General features: G+C 39.0%; 1 long non-coding RNA gene across 1 annotated transcript in view; it reads right to left on the minus strand.

Moving 5' to 3' along the window:
• Window positions 1-14,957, minus strand: part of LOC135321128 (uncharacterized) — a 36,683-nt gene that overhangs the window by 2,574 nt on the left and 19,152 nt on the right. The gene's annotated exons all lie outside the window — the stretch shown is intronic.

The raw sequence follows: 14,957 nt of genomic DNA on the forward strand, positions 1-14,957 counted from the left end.
GTGAGAGGAAAAAGATCAATCAGTGATTGGCAAATACTAAGATAAAGTTATATTCAAGACTGGGGGGAGCACAGGCTGAGGGAGAAGGTCAAATGAGATTTGGGGCTGGGGTGGCTTCCTGGAGCAGATGATGCTTGAGGTAGATGTATAAGAATGATGAAAGTTTGTGTTACAGAAAAGAAAGTAAAAAAGGGGAAAAGTAAAGGAAGATGAGACATGGTATTCCAAGAACAAACTGGGTATGCAAACACGGGGAGAATTAAACGGAGGAGGTGGTGGGAGACAAAGATGAGAGATAAACAGAACAAGATTAAGAAAGGCTTTTTGTGCTGAGCAAAGGCATTTGGACTTAATCACAAATGGTAGAAGAAACTATTGAAAACATTAGACAGCCAATTGATCTGAGCAGGCGTGTGTTGTAGAAAGTTCACTTGAAGCACAGTGCATTTGAAAAGAGCTAGACCAGAGGCAAGGAGTCCAGTTTGGAGAATGTTGTAGTAATTCAGGAAGATGATGGTTTGCCTACAGATTACTGTAGCAATAAGAAGGTAAAATGGGATTTGAATATATTTAAGGGTTAGAACTGACTAAACTTGGTGACACATTGAAGTTAGGGACGAGTTAGGGATGGAAAGTTAAGGATGACATCGCTTTGTAAAGTATATAAGCTTGTACATACATTAAATATTATTTCTGGAAAGATGTAATGCATTGAGAATTTTCTCTCTTGGTAGTGGGACTAGGAGTTGGGGAGGGGTCCAGGTTGTCAGGTATGGGCATCTGGTAGATGGTAGTATATTCATCAAATTAAAATGGAATTAAAAAAAAAAAACAAATGGAACTTGGAAGAGGAGTAAGTTTTAGAAGAAGCTATTTGTCTTAAGTTCAATGAATCAGAAAGATACTAAACTAAGGATAACAGAGCCAGAGGATGGAGCTCCAGAGAAAAGATGTGAGGACTGAGTAGAGAGAGAAGAGCTCTGGAAGGAGGCTGAGATGTGGACAGACAGCTGGAAGCAAAGCCCAGGGAAAGTGCCATCGCAAAAGGAGAGGAAGGAGAGATTTTCCAAAGGACAAGATGGTGAATCATGGCTCATGCCACAGAGAAGTCAAGTAAGATATGACAGAAAGTCACCGAGTGGAGTAGTTGTAAATTTAAAGATGAAAGTGTAGACTATTTTTTCAAAAAGCTTCACCTGTGAAAGGTAGAGATGTGATGTAGGCAAGGGATTGATCATTATCATCATCATTTTTATGACTATTATTCTGATGATGAAAGAGACTTAAGCATATTTATAAGAAAAGAGTTAAGTAGGATGGGAAGGACTAGAGATTAAGGTAACGGGGAGAATGATGGATGGAACAAAGTTCTTGAGAATAGAGGAAAGGGTAATATATATGTTACCAATGCCCTGGACAACTCTAGAGGGCACAATTCATGTTGAATTCTGTGAGCAATAAATGTGAATTTAGCCAACTGGAGCACAACTGTAGGAGATACCACTTAGAATGCAATGTGAATGATGCCTCCAGAGTTGTACGTGGCTGGCAACCCCAGAAATGCGAAGCACGCGTGGAGGAATTGCCCATTTTACCTTTACACCCCTATCTGAGCGACAGTTACAAACTGCATCAAACCCACTGAAGCTCTCTATACTGAAATCAAGGTTGACTACTAGGTACTCACATCATTCGACAAGTACAATCAACAAAGATGTATAGCTAAGTATTCTGTCTTACCAACCCAATTAACTCCTAATACCATTCAACACATATTTATTAAGCTCTCTTTATGCCTCTCTCAGTAGTATGCTAGGCTTTGAGGAATGCAAAAAGATGCTCAGCAATCAGTAGCCTCAAACTAATTATAACTTGGTTTGAAAGACAAAACATATCCACTCACTCAAAACTGTTAGGAGATGCTGCAAAATAATGTGTGAGTGAAAAAAATGCTAAAGGTTAAAAGAGTTCCATTTAATTGAGAGAAAAGGAAATTTAAGATCATCTTGTTTAGTGGTTTTCAAACTGTGCTTCCTGGAACCCTGGGGCTTTGTGGCAACGCTTCAGGAGTTTCACAAAGAATGATGGATTCTCTGCCAAACACTGAAGATTTAAATTGCTCCTGGAGGTTCACCTTGGCAATGTTTGTAGTAACAAAAAATTAGAAACAATGTAAATGTCTTTCAAAAGGGGTCTCAGTAAATTATGGTACCTTAGTAAAATTGCATAGTAAATAGCTGTTTTTAAACGAAAAATAAATCTGTATTGTTAGAGAAAGATCTTTGATGAAGTGGAAAATGAAAGTTATAGAAAAATATGCATAGTATAACTCTATTTGTGTAAAAATAGAGATATGGTGTGAGTACATGCATGTATGTATGTGTGTGTGGCTTGTATACGCATTAACTATTTCTGGAAAGAAATAATTCTCTCTTGGTAATGAGACTGGGAGTGGTACTGGGAGGAAATGGGAGATTATTGATCTAGCCCAACCGCTTCATTTTATTTATAGAAAACTGAAATTGAGGACTACTGTGCCTTACTCTGCACCATACAGGTAGCACTAGTCAAAAACATGAAACACAGACTCAAACTTTGGATTTGTTATTTGCTTCTCTTCATATTTCAGGAAAAGATAACTACCGACAGGAATCGTTTACAGAAGCAGTCAGTCTTTCTCACCTCTATTTCTCACATTTTCACTCTTCCTCTACCACAAACCATCTCTCATTTATTTTCTATCCTGTGTACACAAACTTTATTCTACCTAATAAGTATGGTCGCATTCATCAAGCAGCAGTATCAAAAGTGTCTACGAATTTTGTTCTGAACAGGATGTCAGTTCTTGAAGGACAGAGTCTGTCCTCACCTCGGGCAGTAGGGCAGCCACTGGGACACACATTCAGTGTTTATCAGTCGAACTAAAATGCCCATCTGATCCATAGATTTCCTGGGTGACAGTGACTCCATACCCAAGCAGGAGATGCCTCTGGGTAGGTCTTTGCCCTGCCCCGACTCAATGTGGGACCCCAGGTAATTTGCAGGACTCTTCTGCGCCTCCATGTTCACATTTGTGAAGAGGGACATTAGCAGAGCCTCTCACCTTACACTAGGTTGCTGTGAGAATAGAATGACACATGAACATAAAGGCTCTAAACTGTTCTTACCATCTTAGAGGGGGTAGTATATTTTGGTGCAGTCAGTATCCAAGCTCTGCCCTTCACCATTGTGTTACTTTAGGCAAGCTGTGTGCTTTAGCCTCTGCAGTGATCAGTATCTTTGTCTGCTCTATGAGAATAACACCTAACTCCTGGAGTTATCTTCAGGAATAAATGAGATAATGAATATAAAGTGCTTAGCTCAGTGTTTGACACATGAAGCACTCAAATAAGGTTAGCTGTTAGTTTTTCATCATTGTTACGTTTTAAAATATAACGTTATTTGGTATTTGTTCAGGTCTACTGGTGGTAGGTCACTTTAATGCTTTCTCATTTTAGAGTCCTTAGTATCATTTTATTTTATTTTTTTAATTTAGTTATAGTCAGTTTACAATGTTGTGTCAGTTTCTCGTGTACTTAGTATCATTTTAGAATCTCCTTTGAACATTAAGCAAACCAAGAAATCCATTTTATGTAAAAAAATTAAGTTATCACTTCTATTCATTTATATACATATTTTTTCCTTAAGCAACTATGATGTACAAGACTCTAGGCTAGGTACTGGGGATACAGAGATGAAAATGACACAATCCCTGCACTCAAGTTGCTTTGATTCCAGTGGGCTTCCCTATCATTCTCAAACTCAAGTGATGGTTCCTGGCTCAGGCAAAACTAATGGCATTCATTGCAGATATGGGACAAAGCACAGGCAATGACAGCAATAACGGATTTTCTGGCCACAGAGGTGGAGTGAGTGATATAGCTCGGGTGTTCTCAAACTTTTTGGTTGTAGGATCCTTTTACATTCTTAAGAACTACTGAAGATCTTAACAAGCTTTTAAAAATATGGGTTATAGTTGGGGAAACTGGACAGCCACATGCAAAAGAATGAAACTAGACCACTGTCTTATACCATACATAGAAATCCACTCAAAATAAAGACTTCAAGACCCAAAACTGTAAAACTTCAAGACGAAAACACAGGGGATAAGCTCCTCGACATTGGTCTTGGCAATGACTATTTTTGAATTTGCCACCAAAAGCAAAGGCAACAGAAGCAAAAATAAACAAGTTGGATTACACCAAACTGAAAAGCTTCTGCACAACAAAGGAAACCATCAACAGAATGAAAAGACAACCTATGGAATGGGAGAAAATATTTGAAACTTATATATCTGATAGGAGGTTAATATCCAAACTATATAAAGATTTATACAGCCCAATAATAAAACAGAACAGAACAGAACAGAACAAAACAAAGTAACTAAATTAAAAAATGAACAGAGGAACTGAATAGACATTTTTCCAAAGAGGACATACAGGTGGCCAACAGGTAAATGAAAAGGCGCCCAACATCACTAATCATTAGGGAAATGCAAATCAAACCCACAATAGATATGGTATCATACCTGTTAGAATGGCTGTTTTAATGTCCTCATTAAAAGGACAAAAGATTACAAGTGTTGGCGAGGAATTGGAGAAAAAAGAACACTTGTGGACTGTTGGTGGGATTATAAATTAGTACAGCCACTATGGAAAACAGTATGGAGTTTCCTCAAAAAATTAAAAATAGAACTACTGCATGATCCAGCAATTCCACTTCTAGGTATATATCCAAAGGAAATGAAAAGAGTATTAAAGAGAAATTGCCACTCTCATGATCATTGCAGCATTAAGAGATGGAAACAAACTAAGTATCCAACAGTGGATGAATGGATAAAGAAGATGTGGTGTATATACACATAAATAAATGTGTGCATACATATAAATGTATATACATACATATATTTATACTTACACAATGGAATATTATTTAGTCATGAGAAAGAAGGAAATCCTGCTGTATGAGACAACATAGATGGATCTTGAGGGCATTATGCTAAGTGAAATAAGCCAAATAAAGACAAATACTGCATGGAATAACTTACATGTGGAATCGAAAGAAACAGTCAAATGCATAGAGTAGAAAAGTGGTTGCCAGGGGCTGGAGGGTAGGAGAAATAGAGAGAGGTTGGTATAATGGTACAAACTTTCAGGTATGAAATGAATAATGTCTGAGGTGCTAATATAAAACATAGTGATAATAGTTGATAACACTGTATTGTATAACAGAAATATGCTAAGAGAGTAGAACTTAATGTTTTCACCAAAGGAAAAAAAAAAAAGAGAAAAGAAAAGGATAAATATGTGAGGTGGTAGAAATACTATTTAACTAATGGGAGGAATCCTTTCACAATGTATATGAGTATTAAATTATCATGATGCCCACTTTAAATACCTTACAATTTTATCAATTATAACTCAATAAAAATAAAATAAAGTATGGGTTATAGTTATTTCTATAATTGTATTAGAAATTAAAGCAGAGACATTTAAATATTTATTAAATACGTATTATTTTAAATAACATTAAATATTATGTATATTGACATATTAAATATATATTAATTAAATTAAAAGCTAAAATTAATTTTATTAAAAATAAGAATAAATGAATTACGTGTTGACATAAATAATATGTTTTTGAAAAACAATTATATAGTTATGGTATAGAATAGATGATAACTTCTTAAGTTTGACTTATCTTTGGAGAAAAAGAAAGTGAAAAATGACTTATTCATGATGGTGAATAGATTTTTATAGTAGTGGCCCAAGGATGCCAATCCATGACAAGTGATTCAGTCATACATATTATCCATCCAGACTTCTTTGTGGCTTAGGTTTTGAGGCCATCAATCTTATCCCAATCTCATGCTGCCCTTCTATTCCTCTGACTTTGAGAACTGACTGTTCAAGGATGTCCCTAAGCGTTGTGTGTTGTGTAACGGGGAGAGAATGCTTGGAAATTCTGACATTTGGATTTTCCAGCCAAAGACGTTGGACAAGACATTATTAGGAGCCATCAATGTAGCATTGAGACAGACAGGGCATAGCCTCAGCACCACGCAGGAAGAGAGAGGAAATTAACGTCCTAAACCTTCACTTTCATTAAAAGCAGGTCAACAACCAAATCCAAACATTATATTGCCACCTTTGAATTCTTGCAGGTTAGTCTTACTTAGTTCAAACCACTGTGAGTTTCCGGAGTCTGAATATGTTTCTTATAATTCTGCTCTTTCCCTCTCCCTTGACCATAATATTTAGCTCAATGTTGAACACTTAGCAAGTCTAAAATAGCCAAAGTTAAAGCAATCGCCTCCTTTCTGAAATCTGTTTTCTTCTCCATTTCCCAGTGTCTATGTATAGTATCATCATTTTCCCAGCTATCAAGGATAGAAAATGTAGTCATCTTTTATTTTTTTCCCCCCTCTATCTGCCAATTCTGGTTTTACAAAAAGTCTGAGTTCAGAGAGGTAGAAACGCGCAATGAGTATGCAGTTCCTTTAGTCACCATTTTCAGCAGCGTTCTGTTGAATTTCCCTTCTCTGTCCCTTAAAACATCTTCAGCTGATCACGGAGCTCTTGGTTACCTTCTGTAGCCCAGATCAAGACTCACTTTCAATTAGTTAAAAGTCCAATCCAGATCAAATCAAACCTTTACTCGTGTTTCCAGTTCAAAATGTGCCACCTATCCTACAGATCAGGCTTGCCCCAGACCTGGAGTGACCCCAGCCGGGAGGCCCGTCCCCAGGTCAGAAGCCTCTCACCACGGCTGCCCAGTGGAATCTTAGGACTTTGGTGTCTCAGGGATGGTTGTGTGTCTTATCTTCTTCCCTTTCCGTGTGGAAATGTTTATTGAGGTGATTCTTGTTTCATTACAGTATGTTGGGTCTGTAGAGGGGAAAATAACTTATTTAATTTGTACGTCTCTGGATCAAAATAAGCAACATCCAGACCTGATACAGAGAGGATCACAAGATCCTGAACTGTGGGCTGAGTCCCATGAATAAATAGGAATTTTGGATTTTCTCTTTCAGGGACAGGGTGGACACAGGGTGCAGAAAGGAGGGGATGATATTATGCGATCAGGAGGACACAAAGTGATAGATTGTACTCTTGTTCACAATATTTGCTGCTCCTCCCCAAGGGGGCTACACACCCCTGCCCGTTGACCTCAGGTTTGCCCTTGTGACTTACCTTGGTCAAAACGAGGGCAAATGTAGTATGTGCTGCTTCTGAGTAGAATTTTAGTGTCCAAAATAGGGATGATTCCTTCAACCCGGACCCCAGAGTGAAGAGGACTCACAGCAGAGCCCCAGCAGAACTGCAGCCCACATGTAATGTGAGCCAGGAATCGATCTGGGGCCACAAGCCACCAAGATACAGGGGCTGTTTGTTATCACGGCACAACACAGCCTAAGCTTGTTGGGCCTAAATCGCTTACTAAATCCTTAGATGGCTTCACATGCCTTGTGTTTCCTTCTCACCCTTTGCTTATTCAAGGCCGCTTAGTTGAAACTAGCTGGACTTTGCTGTCAGTCCTTGCTCAACCGTTTTTCATCTGTGTAACCTTGGGCGAGTTACTTGGCCTGTGCTGTCATCAGTTCATCTTAAAAGTGAAGCCAGTGATGCTAGGATGTTACTTGGATTAGTGAATTTAATATCTCACCCATGCCTGGCATAATAGAAGCACTTGATAACTGTTTTCTACCCAACCTTCTTCTGCACCCAAGAGGATGGTAGGACTAACCACTTACTTAAGGTTTTGTTTTTATTGTTGTTCTAGGGATTTCCCAGTAACACTTCTAGTTTCTGTTTTTTGTTGGTTTTTTTTTTTTTAACTTCAGAGATAGAAGAAATCTGATTACTATTCCCAAATATATTCTACTCTAATTTGTAGGAGACTTTAACTTACATTGTTTTCCTCCTCTACCTCTGAAGTCCCTATATGATTTATTTGTAATTTCATAATATACTAAATTTGGGGGCTTTTGATCGATGCCTCGTCCTCATCCCCATATTACTATACTCCACGTTCTCTGAAAGCAGGAACTATATTTGACTCCCTGTAACTGTCCAGAACCTAGGATACTGTCATGTATGACAGTTGTTAGAATTGATAAATATTTACCATTTATATCAGTAAAACTGGTAAAATTATTTTAAGGCTACATGAATACAGGAATTTTTCTATGAGGCCGTGCCCCACTGATCTACCAAAATAGTAGCTTTGTGTCTCAAGCATCCAGAGACAGACCTTCTTGGAGGAGGTCTGGGCAGTTCCCTTCACAAACTATGGCATGTGCCTGAATGAGGCATGCAGAGCAAAGGTTCTCCTTTAAAATATTTTCTCAGGGTTAGAAAATATCATTTGGAAAACTTGAAAGCTGAAGGCTCTGTTTTTGAAAAATAAATTTAAACCTTTTTTGAATTGTGCGTCGTCTTTGTTTTTAGCAAAGCTCGGGTTCCTAGCCGACTGCTGTTTGTTTGTTTTCTCTGGGAACCAAGTAGCTGCACTACACCCAAGCATGTATCATTTCACGACAATGACTCAGAAAGCAGTGCAGATGTCATGGCTTACCTAGTCCCTAAAAAATGCCTACCATGCAGGAAATGAAATAAGGTTCCTGGACTCAGCAGAAATGGGGTGAGGATAAAGAGGCTGCTTTGAATTTGTGGGCTTTCCCGGACTGCTTTGGAAACATCTCATGCAAATCCAAACAGTATCTGGGTCACAGTTTTTGACCAGTAATTTCTGAATATACTTTTAGTCTCCTAGTACGCCATATAGAGGTAGTGAGCCTGTTTGGAAAATGAAACAGTTTGAATAGAATACCTTTCCACCAATGAGGATCTTTTTCTTTTTCGTAACAGTCTGTCATTCTAGGGACCATCTTCTAGGCCAAAAATTTTATTACTCTGAACAATAAATAAAATCCAGTCATCCAGTGCTTTTACCAACAACTTAAATATGCATGACCTGTTGTTTCTGAATATGTCTTTTTTGTGCCTATATATATATATATATATATATATATATAGAAATTTAGTCCAGCTTTTTAACCAAGAAACAGCTTGCTGGAAACATGAATTGTATCATTGTATTTGACAAAACATTTAGTCTGTAACTCTTATTACTTTAGAAGCCTGTCAAAAGCTATTTAGAAACTTTCTCTTTAGTCTTGATTATAACAAACCAAAAGTACCTAGAATTCTATGGGACGTAGACTGTCAGGAAATGTTGAGTGCACCATTTTGTGGGGAAAGCGGAGACTTTTACAAGAAGACTTCAGCATGCAAATAGAGAAAGATTTAAGAATATGCAAATGAAAAAGATTTAAGAATGAGGAAGGCTTTAAGAAGAAGAGAGAAATCAGCATGCAAAGCAAATCACTTCATACTCGCTTTGACACCCTGGTTTTGTACACTATTCTGAAAATGGGGTTGTTAAATTTCTGCCATGACAGAGAAGTTTTTGGGGGGAAATCCCAAAGATGACCACAGCCTAAAAATGCACAGCTTAGAGGGGAGTTTCCAGTGGACTTGGCCTTTGGCCAAGCCCCAGGTCATTCATTCAAAGTGCCCCCAACAGTACAACAAAAGGCCTGCCTGGTCTAGCCCGACATTTATGCATAGAAAAGAGGAGTTAGTTCTAAGAATCCTCTGGTGGGAGAAATGAACTGTGAAGGAGTGAGCTTGAGCCACATTTAAGGACCTCCACTAACATTCTGTTGAAGATTATCTGCCCTCACTGAATTTGAGTCCAAATGTTGTAGCTTGCTCAGTTTTGGCTCCTGGGCAAAGCAGCACCAACAAAATGACTACTAGACTGCTTGTCATACAATAGTTTTGTTTCTTTTCCTAATTTGTGGGGAAGGCAAAGAACCATCTGTAGGCATCTTTTATATAAGCAATAGACATAAAGTGAAAAAAAGGAAAAAGATAAGCTTTCAGATTATACATCACGGCAGTTTGACGCTGAGTGCTTTACTGACATTTCAGTTCCCACTTCAGTTCCCACCATCGCACTCCAAGTAGAGTGTAAAAGTGTTTTATCCAGTAACAACAAAGAGAACCTGACTATATCTCTTAAAGACATGGAATCTGGCATATTTTTGGTTTTCCCGGTGCTTGGCAAACAGTAGGTATTTAATAAGTATTTACGAAATGAAGGAACAAATGACATATTGAAGCATTAGCAAGTACAGATCTGGCTCAATAAATGTAAGTGCTCAATAAATGTTGCTTTCCTCTGGGTAAAGTAGCAATGGGATTACCTGCAAAGTTCAGCCTGAGGCATTAACAGCTCCCTCCCTCCACACCAGGACTTGAATTTTGGCCTAGGCGAGAATAAGGCAGGAAATATTGCCAAATACTGGGGTTACTATTTGTCTACTTTCAAAAAGAGAAAATTGAGGGGACACGTAGGGAAGAACAAACCTCATCATGACAAAATCTTTTGCATGAGTGAGATACCGTTTTTCTTTGTTGAATTGTGCAGCTTAGCCATGGGATGTAATTGTATTCTGGTGGTAATTATAAATCCCTTTACACAAATGCCTAATCTTTTGGAGAATTTGTTCAAAATATTCTTCTGAATTATACTGTTATTTGCCACATTTTTCATGTAAAAAGTCTGAGCAGAGTTTTAAATTGGAATCACCTATGTGTTCTTCAATAGTCTACCAATTGAAAAATTTTAAAATTATATAATTTAAATAAATGTCTATGTGACCATTTCCATATATATAATTATTGTATTAGTTATATTATACACAATGGGCCTAATTTTTTTTTGCATTGTAAAGGATACTGTTATTATAACTTAAGCCAAGTAATTTTTTTTTTTTTTTTGCCAACAGAAACACTGACAGAAAGATAAACATTTCCAATGTACGGCAGAATTACTTTGAATATCTGTTTATAAATTATCATAAGAATAAGAGTATAAAAAGTATCATATAAATGACATAAGGGGAAATTATGCATGAACTGAATTTTATTTAGGTACGGGTTTCTTTTCAATAACCTGCACAGGAAAGGATGAGCTAATTTCATTTTCCTGAAGTTACGCTTTCATTCTTGAAGATGTACCTTGTATTAGCAATCTCAGGGCTTGCTTTTTAGTAAGTCAAGACATCACTGGAGTAATCATAAATCTTCATACATGATGGAAATTTTGAGTTAATTGGCATTACAAATTCTTGGTGTGATAACTCAGGACTGGCACTGATGAGTATGACTTTTTCAAGACAGACAAGCATGGACTATAAGAATGAATTGTATATCCAACATCTAAACCCTTGTGCTCTGACTACAAAACTTGAATGTGACTAAATTCACAGAAAATTCCTGAGTGAACCTAAATGGGGTGGGGTGGGGGGGGTGGAGGTAGAGTCACTGAGAAAGAAAAAGCAACATATGAGACTACCAAATCTCAAAAGCAAGAGGCAAACATGGATTATTTTGGGGGGGTGGGGTGGAGAAGTAGTATAATCTTCCAGATCATAGCAATTAAGTATTTGGGGCTATCTTCCACTATAAATAGTAAAATACAGACCAGATGATTTTGGGGGGGGCACAGATTTCTAGCTTTTAAATTCAGAATCTAGAAAAATGAACTAGGAGGTGGGCACATGTTCTAATTCATGAGGGGGGAATGGGTGGCTTCATTCAGCCTTAGAGGTTATACTCTGCTTTAAACTAAGATCCGTGGAAGCTCCCTATGCACTGTAACACAGAGGCATTCTGTAGGTGCTATTGGTGTCACACTTTCACATCTTCACCTTTGGAGCATGGCATATATAAATATCTATTATCATAGATAACAGCAGATAATATCAATAAAAGACCATTGATGAAGTTTGGACTACTAGAGCTATTGAATGAGAACGCTCTCATTAATGTAACAGCGCTGTTCCAAGGAAGTGGCTACAAATAACACAATGGGCCAAGACCCAGACCCTCCATGGATCTGGAACTACTTCCAATACCACAAGGCATAGGCCTTGTATTTGAAGAATGTAGGGTCTTTCCCTTTGTGCATGCTTATGCACATGAATGTGCATGGCTGCCTTCTCCCATTGATAATTACAGACATGTGATTGCCTATATTTTAGGAAGAGGCTTCATTTCAATTCCTGAGACAGTCTCCAGGTTCATGTTGGGTGTAGAAGCCCAACCAAAGCCAGCCTGCTCGCCCAGGGCAGTGGTAACTTGCTTAGCCTCAGCAAACCACTTCTTGTCAGGGGCCAAAATGTGTCTTTGTTTACCACTTCCCACAGGTCTTGCCACAAAGCCCTTGCTCAATGACTTCCACCCTAAGTGGTACCCCAAATTATATTATTGTAGTGGATACTCTTGTGCCTTGCCCAGATCCTCTCTTTTGGGTTGATATTCCTGCTATGAACTGCATTGAGTCTCCCCTAAATTCGTATATTGAAGCCAAAACCCCCAATATGATAGCGTTTGGAAGTGGGGCCACTGAGAGGTACTTAGGTTTAGATAAGGTCATAGGAGTGGGCTCTCCACGATGGATTAGTTGTCTTATAAGAAGAGGAAAAGACACCAAAGATCTTGCTTGCCCCCTCTCTCTCTCTCTCCCTGCCATGTAGAGACACAGTGAAAAGGCAGCTGAGTGCAAGCCAGGAAGAGGGTCCTTGCCCAGGGACTGAGTTGACCAGCACCTGGATCTTGGACTTCTTGGCCTCCAGAATTAAATTCCTATTTGTAAGCTGCCGAGTCTATGGCATTTTGTTATGGCAGCCCAAGCTGACTAACACGTATCATCCCCCAGATACTGAGAAAATCAGCTGCTGAGGCTCCCAGCTGTGTCCCTCACTGAGCACTGCCTTGTGCAAGGTTATAACCCTTTCCAAGGGGGAAGCCCAGGCCATGATGATTGATGGGGAGCTGCAAGGATTCAATTCTTTTGCCTCATTTTGCAAAACTCCAAATGGCCATCCCACCTCCCTGTGTAGGATTAGCCAGACTCAATTGTAACCAAACTACTGCCAGCTCCTCCCTTTGCCTAATCTTGCCTTCCTCACTTCCATGCAGGCCTGTCTCCTGAGATCACTTCCCAGTGAATCTTCTGCATGCCACTCTTTGACTCAGAGTCTATTTCCAGGGAATCCTACTTAAGCTAGCTGTGATCACTTAATTGTGAACACCATCCTTCCTAGAGACTTGCAATGCTTTGCCTCACCCATCAGAATCCTAAGCATCAAAATTATTCTGGATTGATAGAGAATCTGTGGAGACACGATTGTTCCTTAATGCCAAACTCTGCTGTAGTGTGGTGGTTCTCAGAGTTTTCAGGTTCCCAGACACATTTGGATTCTAGAATACTTGGTAGCACATTCAGAGATTCCTTTGTAGCCTTAATTACGACACTCAACAGACAGTCTGTCATGTTACTAGGTGCGTAGAACTGCTACTTGCCCTTTCAGGACTCTTAAATATTTCCAAGCCAAGGTCTTCGCTTGTTCCAGAAAACTTACAACCCTCAAGACTCCAGGTTGTTCTCATACTACACTTTTTAACTCACTCTATCACTTACCTAGAACTCAGCACTGTGGTATCTAACCTACTCAGCTCAATATTGTTTCTGAAAAATACGATAAAATCAATAACATTATCTGTAATAAGCAAAAACAGAAATTACCCACTGATCTAAATGTGGTAGCATGCTACCAAAGGATGCTGTAATATACTTATCGAGAACTACTTCTGAAACTCTGACCTTTATTAGTAATTGCTGTATATGTATGCAGTGCACTATATGCAGCTCTGTTTAGAAACTCTTCAGTCCATTCCATGGTAAGACACCTGAACCTAAACTTGAATCAACACTTTAAATTGGGATCATGTTGTCCAAAGTACATAGTTCAAGATGGGTAGACCTTTTACAGAGAGGTACCCGAAAAGGACTTATTTGTGTTTGGTCCTATCAGGCCTACCATGCCCCCAAACCACTTCCTATGGGACATTTATATTATCGAGACCCATGAATCAGCTTCCTTCAGGCCATGTACTCCATCATTTTCCAGAATGTACTGAGAAACACTTGCATCAGAATCACCGGGATCCCACAAAAAGTGCACATCCCCAGATCCCACCACAGACCTACTAAGTCAGAGTTTTGGGGTGTCATGCCCAGGAAGATATGTTTTTAGTAAGCTTCTCATGTAGTTTTTAATGCCCTCTGATGCTAAGAACCACAGAGCTATCAAATGGGCATATAGAAACCAGAGGCCTGGTCTCTTGATGGGGAAATGGAGTCTGGGACTAGACTTTTCATGGTTTCCTTTCTCTTCTTCTATCTCCTAGTACTTCTTTTCCCAGAGCCTAGCTCCCTCTTTGCTTTAAGCTTCTAACCCACCTCTCCTCATCTGCTCCAGGCTCCAACAAAGCAGCAGCTAGAGTCATCTTGTCAAGTACGCCCTCATCAGGTAGTGCTCTCATCTGGGCCTCCAGGCAGACATCTGGTCAACCAATTCACAAGTGTACAAATGAGTAATAATGGACCCTTGATTTTGCCAGGGTGGTTGTCGTGAGGGTTTCTTTCTCTTTTTATTCCCCCCTTTTCCCTTCTTTCCTTCCTTCCTGCTTCCTTCCATTATTCTCCTCTCTCTTCCTCTCTCCCTCTTTCTTTCTCTCTTTCTTCTTGATTCCCTTCTCTCTTTCCTTCCTAATATGGGATGAGACATTTCTGAGGGGAAGGGCACTGAATGGTACGCCAAGCCACCTGAAGTGCTGACCGTCAGCTAACTCTGCTCTACTGTTTTTGCTTTACATTTTTTTACTTTTACTTCACTTTTCAAAATTTCTTCTTTCCTCCACTTCTGAACCCAGTATTTCTCTAAAAGCTCTGTATTTTTTCACAATGACACTCTCAGAAGCAATAGTGAAGGTTTA

Source organism: Camelus dromedarius, chromosome 4, assembly GCF_036321535.1.
Source record: "Camelus dromedarius isolate mCamDro1 chromosome 4, mCamDro1.pat, whole genome shotgun sequence".
Lineage (NCBI taxonomy): Eukaryota > Metazoa > Chordata > Mammalia > Artiodactyla > Camelidae > Camelus > Camelus dromedarius.